Source organism: Phasianus colchicus, chromosome 1, assembly GCF_987193195.1.
Source record: "Phasianus colchicus chromosome 1, bPhaCol1.hap1.1, whole genome shotgun sequence".
NCBI classification, from domain to species: Eukaryota; Metazoa; Chordata; class Aves; order Galliformes; family Phasianidae; genus Phasianus; species Phasianus colchicus.
This window is the reverse complement of record NC_143436.1, coordinates 153545176-153560357: the sequence shown is the minus strand read 5'-3', so window position 1 is coordinate 153560357 and position 15182 is coordinate 153545176. Positions and strand designations below refer to the sequence as shown.

Here is a 15182-nt window from a genome sequence, read left to right as displayed (position 1 = left end):
TGTACAGTGGCCTTAGCAGCTGTGCTAGGTGAGGTATAAAGAAACGCCAATAACCCAATATACCTAGAAACTCTTGCAGCTGCTTTGGTGTTGTAGATACTGGGAACACATGAACCTTATCTATGACAGCACTGGGTAGTACTTTGGTCTTTCCTGACCAAACCACCCCCAGGAATTTTATGGACAGGCCTGGACCTTGCACCTTTTGTGGATTTGTAGCCCATCCTCTCTGTTGCAAATAGGCAGAATCCACCGCCTGCCCTACTGCCTCCAGTGAGTGGGATGTCAGCAGGAGATCATCAATATAATGATACAAGTTAACATCATCAGGTTTTTTCCAATTAGCCAGGTCATGAGCCACTAGACTGTGACAATACGTTGGTGAATGCACATACCCCTGCGGCAGGACCCAAAAGGTCCACTGCTTGCCTCTCCACATAACTGAATACTGATCTTGCAATTCCTCAGCAATTGGGATACTGAAGAATGCATTTGCTAAATCTAGGACACAATGACAGGTTTTTATCTCCCTACTTAATGTGTCCATTACACATTAAGTACAGGCAATATTGGGTATGGCCGCATGAATAGGCGGCATGACCTTATTTAATTCTCTGTAATCTACTGTGATTCTCCACGTGCCATCCGACTTCCGCACTGGCCATATGGGGGAATTATATGGGCTGTGTGCAGATCTTATAATGCCCACTTTTTCTAATTCCTGCACCATTCTCAATATTTCATCTTACCCACCCAGGAGTCTATACTGCCTTACATTAGTAATCCAGCGCGGTTTTGGCAGGCAAATAGGTTCATGTTTCGCATGGCCTCTTAATATTGCCTGCACCGCCCGGATACTAATACATCTCTGTCAAAGTCTGAACTTTCCCACAGTTGTCTGGAGAGCCGGACCCCATACAATATCTATGCCCAGGATGTATTCCTGGACTGAAGTAATAGATACTTTATACTCCCAGAGTGGGAGATGCCCAACTCCCAGTTTCAACCATGTTTGGGTGACAGGAATAATCTGTCCCCCAAAACGATTAATCATCACTCTGTCTCCATCAAATTTGGTCGGATCTCTGTAGATAATTCATGTTTCTGCTCCTGTATCGACAAGTGCCATAACTCTCTGGATGTTTTTCCAGGACCAGAATATTGTCAACTCTACACAGGGCCTCCAGTCCCTTTTGGAGGCCCTAGGTGGACTAAGTCATGCCATGAACTGAGCCAAAGTCAAGTCTTTTGTTTCAGGTGGCTCAGGCATTGTGGCCCGAGACACCTGAAGGGGGTTTCTTTTTCCTACTGGGAACAATGAAATCCTCTAGGTTCCACATTGTCGGTACTCTTTCTATAACTCTTACCCTTGGTTTCTTAGGGTAATTTTGGAATTTCTGATTATCCTCCAGCTGTCTCCACAGCTGAAGGAGAATGTGACTGGGCTGGTGGTCAATTTTTGCAAATTGGACCCCAGCCCGAATAAGGTCGTTAAACATTTGTTTTCACAAGACTCTTACAGGCCCTGACTGAGGATTCCACACAGGTGGCCTCTTCGTTTTAACTACTGGAAGCACCTCTGCTTCTTCTAATACTTGAATATTGCGCCTAGTGCGCAGATTCTGTCTCCCCCAGATCGGCTACTAGCTGGGCAGCCTGTTGAATCACAGCCTCCAAGGCCACCAGGGGATTTAATATGGAAACTAAGGTCCTCCCATATAGGTGAGAAGGGGTCTGCTGTAAGATTAAATCTTGCATACCTGCCGAAAAATTTACCATACCTGGGCTTTCAAACAAGTCTTCATATATCACTTTTTTTATGCCCAGCTCACAAATATAATTTTGAAGGTCCTCCATGGAGGACCATAATCCTGTGTTTAATGGAATATCTGATTTGTTCGGCCAAACCACACAGCATGCTGCCATTAACCAGTTAATTATCAAATGGTTCTCATTTTTATACTTAACAGCAGCATACAGTCTCTGCCTAAGGGCAGGGTGCACCGTCATGGTGGCCAATTTTGATACTTCTGGCCCAGTAACCATGACACCTTCCACCCATGAATCCCATCATCTAAGTAACAACATTGGTACACTCTCTTTCGGTTTCTGCCGAAATCACTGCACCACAGAATCACAGAATTGTAGGGGTTGGAAGGGACCTCCAGAGATCATCGAGTCCAACCCCCCTGCCAAAGCAGGCTCCCTACACCAGGTCGCACAGGTAGGCGTCCAGGCAGGTCTTGAATATCTCCAGAGAAGGAGACTCCACAACCTCCCTGGGCAGCCTGTTCCAGTGCTCCGTCACCCTCACCCTAAAGGTCACCAGCTTCTGGCCATTTCCCCTTGTCCTGTCTCCGCACACTGCTGAAAAGAGTCTGGCCTCGCCACTTTGCCCCCCACACCTTAGATATTTATAGACCTGGATCAGGTCCCCTCTCAGTCTTCTCTTCTCAAGGCTAAACAGACCCAGTTCACTTAGCCTTTCTTCATAGGGGAGATGTGCCTAAAAACTTTTAGTTTGGCTTACACTGTTTAATGAGTCTGTCCTCCTTAGATGCAAAACAAACAAATAAATAAATAAATAAATTCTAATTGTTCATTTTGATGTTCTAACTCTACCACTTATCTACAACAAGAAAGTAATTAACTAATCTGTAAAACTTGTAGGCATATTGCCAATATTATTGATGTGGAGATAGTTAAAGAACAGCCAACTTATGTAATGACTAAGTTGCCACTCTTACCCTCTGAGGCTTAGAGTTCACTAAATTTTCTTGATTTCAAATGTTAAGGATTTGAATCACATATTAGTTGTGTAAAGATGAAAATAGATGAGTACCGGCACAGTTATTGCTCAGTTATGGACACAGAATATAGAATTAACATGAAAATTCCTTTTAACTGACAAGATACTAACAAACAATGCTTTAAACAAGTATGATTATCCCTTTAGATTAATTGTATTTCCTCTTAAGTTGATTTATGTTTTCAGCGTTCTTTCACAAACTTTTATCAGGTTCTTACTCTTTCTGTGAAAAAAATCTACCTCTTCAAACAGGAGGCTAAACTTATAGTTTTCTTTTTCTGTGACATCCATACAGAACTCAGTGTTAAAGAAAAGCTTGCAGAAAGACAAAGTGTTTATAAAATTGGGAAAAAAAAAAAAAAAAAAAAAAAAAAAAAACATAGGAGAGAAATCGTAGAATTTAGTACAATACACCAACTGTAATTACCGTAGAAGAGATCACATTTATGTTAAGGTTCACAATATTCAAAGTTGTACTACAGATGTGTAGATGGAAAAAAATATGCAATGAAATTATATCTCAGATATAAATATTTTCACTTATTTATATGTATATAATGCTTATTTTTAGTGTTATATCACATGAAACTACTGCTAAATTACTGCAATTACTTCATTTAAAACAGTAATTAGGATTTCCTAATTCCTAATTAGCATGTTCAACAGGCCATTTCCATGGACTATATGAACCTATATGAACTACAAATTCTTTTTTTCTTTTTTTCCTCCCCCCCCCCCCCCCCAGCCCTCCTTCCAACCCCCTGCATATGCTACCAGGGCTATCTAAGACCATAAAAAAGATTATTATTACTCTCCACACTCTCTCAGTCTATATGGATTTCTTGATTCCCCATTGATAATGAGATATTATATAAAATAAGCCTGTAAGAGATTTGAAGTCAGCAAATACACTTTCAGTAAAATATACTATTCCCAAGCAATGCTATACAATTTTGACAATAGGAAACTGTCATGGTTTTATGTTGTTTTTCAGTATTCCGCATCATAACATCATGTAGTGCACTGGGAGTTAAAGTGTTAATGCTCCAATACCAGGAACCTATCCCTATACATTACGGAAGTCATGGAATCTGGCCCTTCCATGTGGGATGGTCTCTTACTGCCTGGCAGTGGGTGCTAGAGGGTGCTTTCCTAGCCGTTCCAAGCTTTTCAGGTTTGACTCGGTCTCAGGAGCTCTCTCTCCTATCTTATTTGATCTATTAGTCTCAATTTCAATTAGATAGTATTATATTGTGTTATCTTGCATTCTGATGTCATAGTTAGTAAAATAAGTTTTCCTCCATAGATCATTGCTGCTGTTTTTTTTCCTTCCTCCCCATTTTGTGGGGCTGGGGGGGAGAGGGGAGGGGAGGGGGGTGGCAGGGGCCTACTGCAGGGCATAGATTGATCTAGTTGACTCCGAGACAGAAATTCAGTGTCTAGATGTGATTAGTACATGGAAAAAAAATATACATATATATACATATATATATATATTATATATATCTATAAAGACATATATAGATATATATTTAGTAGGATGTCTTTAAACTTCTGAAATACTGCAGAGAAATTCTTATCCTGTCTTAAGTTCATTATTAAATATCCTACCCAAATATTTTAAGTAAAAATGTATTCTATTTTGCAGCTATCTTTTAAGTATTTGAGGATTTCTATTTCATATTTCTCCTATGCAGAATATATTGGAACAGTTTTTTGTTGTTGATGTTGTTTTTTTTTTTTTTTTTTTTTTTCTTGCACCCGTCTGGTTTTGTCTTCCAGACTTCCCTTCTTTCATATTTTTGGAAAGTAATGAAAAGAAGAGTTGAAATTAATTCTCCTTTAGACATCGGCATTTTTCAGTAGCTTATATTTCCTTCCTAGTTACAATACTCTACACTCTTTTAAAAAGATTTTAATCTTTTTTAAAAAGTTCATTTCCTCCATTTTCCAAATGGATTGAAGTTTTATTGTATTTTCCTATGTACTTTTAAGTCTGAAGAAATCCTTATCAGTGTCAGCTCAATGTATATGTCTCATTGAGATGACATCCATATTAGAACATTTTTTCTCTAGGATGAATATCTCATTCTGTTACTCTTAGATGTGAGGATTTCAGAGAATACCCACTAATACTTCATTTTCTCAGCTCTCATTCACAGATAAATATTGTAGTTCTCCTAACGGTCTTAACATCCTGCCTGGTACCAATATTAAGCATACTATGGAACTATCTTGCTATACGAGGTAGAAGACTCAGACATTCTCATCAGTCTATGCTGCAAATATTCAGACATTCAGAACATTAGGAGGCAAGAGACAGGCAGCATATTTCTTACACAGTTTTATGATTGCTGAATGGTAAACCAGTTTAACTGTCCCAGATTTTGTTCAATGTTTTATTCATCTTCCTTTATTGCTGGGAAGATGTATTACCAATTATCACTGTCATAAGATGGTTGATCAATAGAGTCCTCTTTGTTACAAGAACTATCCAGCTGCCTGTTCCATCTTTGTGTAGTACCCCATACACCCATAACTTACTGCAGCAATCTTCTCAAGTTATCTAGTTCTCCTACGAGGAAAAATTTTTATATTTGCATGTCAGCAAACTTGCCATGACTTTGGATGATGCCAACAGTCAGATGCTCTTTAATCACTTTTCCCAGAAATTCCCTAAGCAAGTAACTCTCACATCAGTGGTTGTATTTTTGTTTTGTTTTGTTTTGTTTTGTTTTCCATCTCTCCAAGGAGATGTATGCCACAGATCTTGTAAATTCATATTATTATGTAGATGGAGGCCTTACACTTCAATAAGTTTCCCTTACCCTTTTGTCATCAGAGAAAATAAAATACAGTTGCTCTATGGAGATCATTTGGTTCTGTAGAAATTTCCCAGCCATTGCAGTTTTCTTCCTAGGGTTTTAATTCCTACATTTGTTCCTTCCAATATTACCTTTTATGGTTCCTTTCTTTTTCTTCCAACTTTTAAATCCTTATTCCCAAGTTCCTTCTATTATGGAGTTGTATTTCAATACCACTCACAGAATTGTAGCAAGAAGTAGATTTCAGTAATTGAAGTCTTTACCCATTTTCCAATAGCCAGTTAGACTACCTCTCATATTGCTGACTGATGTATCTATGATGGTGCAATATGGCTCCACATGAACATCAGTGGTTCCGCCAGGACAGGATCTGACATCCAGGACCTGTCCTGCTGCTCTGGTCAGCGAACAGGGCAGCTGGAAACCACTGGAGGCAACTAAGGTCTGCCTTAGCCCTGGGCATTGATTTCCTTCTCAGGAACATGGAAAGACTGAGGGCATTATCCTACAGATCAGGGAGCTGGCTGCAACAACGTAAGGGATGAAGTTTCAGCCAGTCCCACTGCAACAGTTCCAGCTGTGAGCTGTGTCCACTGGAAAGCAGTCAGTCACTTTTGAGTCCTCTCAGTTTTTTCACAACAGTTCTCTGCAATCTCAGCATCTCGTCCTGAGCTTAAAATGGCAAACCCCCAGTGACTAGATGTGCACATCCTAAGATGTGCTTCTTCTAAGAAGCTTGTAGTAGCTTCTTGGGCCTTAAAGTCTTCACTCTTATAAGAAAATTTACCTATCATGTCTGAGCTATGGTTCTAATATTTTTCTATGGTCATTAGTGAGACAGATAAATCATTCAGTGAAACCTGAAGATAAAAGTCAGCTTTTACCTGTACAGTCTGGTATTTGTGGTATTCTAATGTATTGGGAATATTCACATGGACCTGACATATGCATTCAAGACCCTAGGGGTGCAGAACACTTTTGGATGAAGAGCTGAAAGCTAGGAATAACAGATGAACTTAGGTTTTCCAAAATTATTTTATATGCCTCTGTTTAGGCCACTGAACTGTACCAGGGAGAGCTATACAGTCATCCAAATACAGGAATAAATCAGTTAAGTAGGTTTACATTTATGTATACATTTATATATATTTATACATTTGAACTTATTAATATGGATCTGGAACTGAATCTCATCTAAGCAGTATGAAGACTGAATAACTAGAGCACTTTTTTAGATAGAACTTAGTTCAGTTTTCTTGAAAGAGAGCTGCACTGTGTTCCATCACTCTCCAGGAATTCTTAGTTTGCTGGTTGTTGTGGTTTTGTGATTTCTGTTATCAGTATTCCACATCATGTAGTGCACTGGGAGTTAAAGGGTTAATGCCCCAGTTCCATGGATTGCCAGTATTTCCAGGTACCTGGCTCTCAGAAGAGAAGAACTAAATCTCCCAGAAGACTTTCACTGTTTCATTTCTGTTTTCCATTCAGAAAGATTGTTTGGGACTCATGAGACTGCCCTTCTTTTACTTCTTGTCTCTGCCGTGTGTACTCCGTAGCCATTTGGCCTTCAGCATTAGAGTAAGGCCCTCGGTTTTGGACCCTCTCATTTATTTATTAGCTTCAATTCCAATTATTTTATATTATATTGTGTTATCTCGCATACTGCTATCACATTTAGTAAATTAGTTTTCTCTCTTAGCATGTTGCCGCTGTTTTGTTTTTAGGTCCATCTCCCTAGTTTTTTCCTTCCCCTCTTTTCCCTCTCCCAGGGAGTGGATCAGTGGGTCCCTCAAATTCAAATTCAATGCCAAATTCATCATGGAATTAGGCGAAACTAGCCCAAAACTGTTTGACACTGAGGAATCATTGTGCATATAGTCAAATTATTCAGTTTTTAAAAAATCATGTCTTTACCAGAATGAATGTACATCCAGCATTGTAACTGCTGTGATACAGGAAACCTTACAGTTCCTGAAATTTGAGATGATCTAGGTAAATCTGTTTTATCTGTTGAGATAGTTGCTCAGGAGGGTGGTGGATGACCTGTTCCTGAAGACATTCAAGGTCAGGCTGGATGGAACTCTGAGCAACCTGATTTAGCTATAGGTGTCCCTATTCATTGCAGCGAGGTAGTGGGTGATATGTTTCAGTAGTGACAGCAGTGATGTGAAAAACAAACTATATGTCCACATATCCATGCAAGTTTTTATGAGTGGGACATACAGCCTTTCATTCATCAGCTGTGAAAATGCATAGTGGTGGTGACTATTTTGAAAAATAGTGTTTTGTAGCTGCTCTATCAAATAGTGTTATTGTGCTTTTTGTATCTGTTGTAGTTTACATAGAAATAAATAGGAGATATTACTTTCAGAATAACCAACATAATCAATAATAGTAGCTTTTATGTTTTGGAATAACTTTTTTTTTTTTAAATTATTATTTATTTAAGACTCGTTTAACTCACAGAATATTGGTAGATGCATTTGGTAAGATTATTATATGCAGACTTTGATTCACAGAATGTGTGCACTACAGTCAGTGATGGAGAAAGAGAAACACATGGTACAGCTAATATTTTATGAGTATTAATATTCAGTTACTTCAGATGAAAAAACCTATATTTTGATGGATTATTTTATCTTTCTTTCAAGAGGAGAACATCATTTATATTAAATGGATGTATGTACTGCACAGATTTATCTACATTGTTACTTTGTTTTCTGTGAGTAAAGTATCAGGTGGCATATACTGTTTATATAGTTTATCTCCCCAGCAGTAACATATGAGTGTTTGACAGGCCATCTCTCATACTGATGTGAAAGGAGATCAATTAAAGGCATTACCTGAAAACTGGATAAGTAATAGCAAACAGTTTATTCCTGATAGGATTAGTAGATTAGATTAACAGATTAACTAGAAATAGTTTAAAAATAAAAGCAAGAACTTTTTCTCTTATCCTTTGATAAATGTAAATGTCCAACATATTTTTCAGTGTGTAATGTTAAATAATTAATGTGAACCCAAATTCCTTTTAAAGAGAGATGAAAGTCAACCCTCATTATTTGTATATTTCAAAATATTCTGTAAGAAATACTAATTCAAAGATTGTGTCTGTATGTTGAAGAATTTGCTAAAATATCAACTTGAAATTTTACATGAAATGAATAACAAAGGCTGTGTAAATTCTCACTAATTGTTCATTGTCTCAGCACCAAAATGTATTTTTTTTAAGTGAAGAGTGAAATATTGGCTTATCTGTTATCATCCATTTTCATAAGTTTAATTATGAGTCTTTGTCTTAAAATGAAATTAATGATTACCTTAAACAGAATGGCAGATGCTACTAGAGTAGGACCATTCACTAGTCAGTTATCTTAGTAGGTTTCAACTAATCTTCACAGACTCATAAAATAATAAAATAACTCTGGTTGGAAGGGACCCTAAAGATCACCTAGTTCCAGCCCTCCTGCCACTAACAGGTTTGCCACCCACTATCTATCTGCCCAAGGCCCCATTCAACTGTCCTTGAACACCTCCAGAGATAGGGCATCCACATTCTCTCTGGGCAGCCAGTGCCAGTGCCTCACCAACCTCTGAGTAAAAAATTTCTACCTAACATTTAACATAAATCTCCCCTCTTTTAGATTAAAGCCATTTCCCCTAGTCCCATCAATATGTGCCCATGTAAAAATTCAGTCTCCCTCCTGTTTATAAACTCCTCTCAAGAACTAGAAATGAGGTCTTCCTAGAGCCTTCTTTTCTCCAAGCTAAACAAGCCCAGTTCCCTCAATCTTTCTTCGTAGGAGAGGCGCCTCAATCCATTGATCATCTTCTTGGTCCTCCTCTGGACCCTCTTCAAAAGCTGCTCATCTTTCTTGTGCTTTGGCCTCAGGCCTGGTCACAATACTCCAGATGGGGCCTCACAAAGGCAGAGTACAGGGGGACAATTCTCTCTCTCTTCTTATGAGCCACCCCTCTTTTGATGCATCCCAGGATATAGTTGGCCTTCTGGTCTGCAAGCATACACTCCTGGTTCATGTCCAGCTTTTCATCCATCAGGATCCTTGAGACCTTTTCCACAGGGCTGTTCTCAATGAGTTCTTCTCCCAGTCTGAAGTCTTACCTGAAATTGTCCCAACACCCGTTGTACTTGTCTTTGTTGTGTCTCATTAATTTCTTGCATGCCAAATTTCCAAAGTTTTCTCTCTGGAAATTTAAGATGTGAAACCTGTAAAAATAAAGGATACAATATAAAACAGACAAATAGTTCAGAACTTGAACTTTTTAAACATTTTCAGTTCTAAATTCATATTACATGTAGAGCAAGAACCATTAAAATCTTGACATTTACTGCTGATGGTAGTTAAACTTCCTATGGTATTTGCAGTACTCCCCATTCCAAGCATGGGGGAAAAGCAAATGCTTCACTGATTGTAAATACCATAGGGTGTTAAATGTCAAGACTTTAATGCTTCACTGTAATAAGTATAGGGTAGATTCTTATAACTTTGCTCAAAATAGGCAGCATCTTGCTCCTTGAAGAATCTCACTAACTTCAGCAGGACTATTTGTGATAATGTTTGGTAAAAGAAAGAGCTCATCTTTTCAGGCCTGCTATTGCATGAGTTCCAATTTAGAATAATGGTTCCATATTGTGTCCTTTTATACGCCCTTTCATTATACAAACATGCAGTCTGCTATTCAACAAATACAATGAGATAGAGAACATAAAAGATTTATCTGTACAAAATAATGGTTGACATTTAGCACACACAAAAGTCAGTAAAGTCAAAGTTATGGTTCCCAAAGAAACCATATCTCCCTTGCATAAACATATTCTTTAATGTATATGCACAAATTGGCTGAATTATGGTTTCTATGGGAACAATATCTTCGGATATACAGATCTGTCATTTCTCTATGTAGAGCATTCAATAAGAAATTGCCTTTATTAAGAACCATGGTTTCTTGAACCCCAGCAATGCATCTATAAAAATTGCACGAACACCATGAACACAGAGTCCAGAAATAATTTTCTTCATATTTATATTTACAATTTCTGTGACTGATAGCATGAATTTTTCCCTTTGGTCTTAACCAGTGATATTTACTGCATTTCATGGAAACTGCCTACTATTCACATGAGAATAAGCTGTTTATATTGCTCAAATGTTTAAAGATTCCATTGCCCAGTGCATGGCCTCATTAATTGGGTGCAATAGGCTAGATGTGTGCTGAAGGCTTTTATCCATTTGCATATAAAATATGTCTTTCAGATAACTGTATGTAAAATATTTGAAAATTGTTCTATTTTTTTCTTCAAGAGTGGAAATATAATAGAGTCTACTGTAATAAGCAACACTGTATACATACACTCTTTATGATCCACACTGCTCTAAAATAACTATGAAAAACAAATTTTCCTCTTATGTGCTGTAGGGTTTTCTTTTAGAAATGAATGTGTGAGGAGAGATTTGAAGTAGAAGTACATCCTATAGAATATCCTAACTTTCACATAGTTCTGAGTCCTCTGTCAAGGGACAGATCATATAGGTTGATAATAGGTTGATAATCTTAGAGCATCATGACGAGTATTTTAAATTCTTAGTAAAACAGTCATGTAAAGAGAAAAGGAATACGTCCAAGAGAGATCTTGTAAATTTCTAGATTTAACATTTGCTGTTAAGAAATACAGTTAGTGTAAGATTATAATGCCATAACTTTTTCAGTTGAATGTACATAGAAAAATTCCCAGTTTTTAGTGATAATGTGACATTTGATTTGAAGAAGCAAGCTATCAGTGCTATATAAAACACCTTTCAATAAAGGAGTATCAGTGTAAATGACATTGGACAACTCTATTAGCATAAATACAACCTGAAAATGATTGCATAACGCTAATGAATTAGAATATAAAATACTACATTTAAGGAGAAGTTCTGCAGAGATACTTTTTTCAAAGGAGATATTCATAACCTCCATATTTTATCTTTTTTTTTTTTTTTTTTTTTTTTCCAGCTCCACCCCTTCCAGACACTCAAGTACAAGCTCCTCTGGGTTGTCCCTGCCTTCCTACCAGGTGCTCAATCACAGTTTCAAGCAATGACTTAACATTTCCACTACAGACCTAAATGGGAAAAAGGTGCTAGAACACTGCAAATCATAGTGATTCACGTCTTAATGTAGCTTATGTTTCTGGTACAAGATAAAGGAGATACAACATGTGAGCAAGAACTTGAATTAAAGAAAGAAAAATAACTGAGGTAAAACTTTGATTAAATCCTTAAGTGTAAACAATTTATTGAATTATAGGAATGTTACCTGTTCTATTTCCCTACACTAGAGTTGTGAGAATTTTCAAGACTATACCCTAAAATACCATAAACATAAAAAATAAAAAATTAAAAAAAAAAAATCATAGTCTGGAATTAGAACATAAAATCTTAGTTATGTGCTCATTTTGTGAGAAAGAAAATACTGAATTTCTGAACAAACTTAGAGATAAACTTTATTATCAGCATTGAAAAATGCTCACTAGAAATGAGAAACTGAGACTGAAATGGAAGATCTGCAATTGTAAGTGGTAGCAAACCATTCCAGAAGAGATGGTTTATATACAATTATTATACTTTTTTTTTCATGTTCTACAACCTCAAGCACTGTCAGAACATTTATAACCTTCTACAATTCTACAAAACATTTGGATCACTAGTATTATGACTGTAATACAGACCAACTTAGCTGGAAATTTTGCTTTATATTCATTAACTGTTTGGAATTCTCAGACTGATTCTACTAGTAGTAGTAGTTAGTGGGGACACCTTTTATTCAGATCTGCCCACGCTCCCAACAAAATAACAATAATAAAAAAATCTTACTGTGAAATCCATTATATTGTTATTATGTTTTATATTATATTTATCTTATTATATTGTTTTATCATTTATGGAGTATATATAATGGCAACTTATAAGTACTTGTCATCTAAAACCTCTTATGAAATTATTTTATAAAGTATTCATCAGTTTATGCTTTATAATTTTCATTCTGATAACCTTTTCAGGATTTTTTTTTTTTTTTTTTTTTTTTTTTCCCCTCAGGTTTAGTTGGGAATAGCAAAATAGTAAAGGTATAGAAGGTGCACATCTGTCAGTTTCTGACTGTGTAGCTGAGCAGACATAAAACATTAAAAAACAAAACAAAACAAAACAAAAACATAACTCAGTGTTTTGAAATTGGCAGCTCTGCCAATTTTTTGAAAGTTGCTAGTCACAGAAAGTGCCTTTTTATCATAATCAAATCAAATGATAGAATGCATCCCAGAAAATCAACATAAATGCTATTTACTTTAGCACAATTGCTTACATAATTTATGGAGATGGCAGGCAGGTTGACAGCAAATTGATACTTAGACAAATCTGTTTCACACAAGTGCAGTTAATCAAGTTGTCCTCTGAATGTGTTGAATGGAATGTTACCTGATACAATCCCTGAAGAAATTAAGAAACTAAAATTATTCAAAATAATGTTCGTCCAAAACATGCAACCTCTTCCAAATGTCGCTTGTCTGATTACTAAAACTGAATAATCTTACCTCTAAATATCCTGTAACAATAATATAATCTGTCTTCCACTCAATTTGAAGGAAAATGCATCTCATTTATCTATCTGTGGTGACTTTTCATTCTAATTTTGCTATTCTTTGGAGGAATCTGCCTTAAGAATGTCTATTAAATTCCCAGGGTCTTTCTTATTTAAACAAAATCACTGGTTCGAAGTTTTGAAGAAGATAAAAAACTTTCTTGATTCTCTTTTGTGTTAATAAACTTCAGTTACATTCTGCTAGTGCTATCTTGGCACAAATATTACATATGGAGATATATATATATGAGAATATCTGTACCTCTGAACAGAACAATGTCATAAACTAACATTCTGCTGTCTTTTTCAATTAAATGAGTATTTCTGAAAGCACATACAAATCTTAGAACATTGCATAAGAATCTGGATGTTAATCTCCAATACTGTATCTGAGCTATTTAAACAGTATTTTAAAATGTACTCTTGAAAGTAATACAAACACAAATTTAAAAACAAAACAGTTTGGCAGCTTATCAGGTGTGGAGATCACAGAGTCATAGAATATCCAAATCATAAGGAACCTATAAAAATAAATCAAGTCTAACTCCTGGCTTCATACAGGACTATTATAAAATTAAACGTATGTTTAAAGGCATTGTCCAAACACTTTTTGAGCTCTATCAGGACCCGTGCAATGACCTGGGAGCCCATTCCAGCAGCTGGTTACTCTCTGGTGAAGAACGTTTTCCTATTCCTCAACTTGACCGTCCCTGACACAGCTCCATGACATTCCCTAATGTCCTATTGGTGTCTCCAGAGAGAAGAGATCAGCATCTAATTCTCCACTCCTCGTGTGAGGAAGTTCTAGGCTACTGTGAGATTGGAGTTTGTGACCACTGTATAACACAAAGTTTATACCGAAATATTTTTCTGTTTAAGATAAGAAAGTCAGTATTAATTGACTATTAATGAAGTTATATATGCTAATCCAAGTATTTTAAAGTAGAACAATTAGCAGTATTACTTTAGTATATTGTCCTTTTTTTGTTGTTGTTGCTCAACATTTGCTTTTGGGTCCCCAAATCTACTTGAAATAACTCTGGCTTTAGCCTTTGGCAAGGGAGAGCTTTTGACTAGACTCAATGCATCAATCAGTGCTATATGCATGCAAACAGGCTAATTTAATGCTGCTTCAAAATTTTTATAAAAAATAAATTCTGCTTCCTTTTTCTTCTTTGAAGGCACAGATCTGGATATTTCTGAATACTGTGACACAATTTGTCACAAAAAATTTTAGGAATGTAACTACCACTAAGACTGCTAGCTCTTTTTCAAGTGTCCCAGATATAAAAATTACCTGTCAGATGCAGAGCAATATAGAAAATTGTCTTACTAAATTGACTTATGAAAAGGCAGCTCCTAGATGGGTAAGTATATTTTTAGATTAGAGTTAAAAAAGAAATGACAAAAATTCAGGTAATATGAGGAACATAAATAAAATTTCCATGTCAGATTCAGAAATAAAATTATGATAATTCCTGAAAAGAAAATGGATAAATCACTCAGATTTAGCTGAAAAACAAACAAACAAACAAACAAAAAATGTGCACAACATATTTGATTTGAAATGTAATATGCAGCTATTGCTTTAACTCAAAAGTATTAACTTGCTTGAAATGAACAGTACAGTTATGATCTCCATCATGTATTCTCAATCATGTTTTTTGAAGTTTTCTAAAATTTCACATCTTCTTTCTTAATTGGATCAGCAGCAGTTCTCCCTTAGCCAGAAAATAATGTTAATTTCTTTTTATTTGCTTATTTTCCAAATTGCACCCTTCCAGAAATTGACTACAATAAAAGGATTAACTGAAATGGAGCCAACTCAGCAGATGAAAACTGAAAGAATGCTGGCAGAAATGGTATCCAACTTCCAGGTTTTAACAATATAAATCATGTTAACTGCT

The 15182-nt window shown here is 36.3% G+C and overlaps 1 pseudogene; it reads right to left on the bottom strand.

The window, feature by feature from the left end:
- Nucleotides 1-1216: 1216 nt before the first annotated feature.
- LOC149920159 (uncharacterized) lies at nucleotides 1217-2010 on the bottom strand (annotated as a pseudogene).
- Between the last annotated feature and the right edge of the window lie 13172 nt (nucleotides 2011-15182).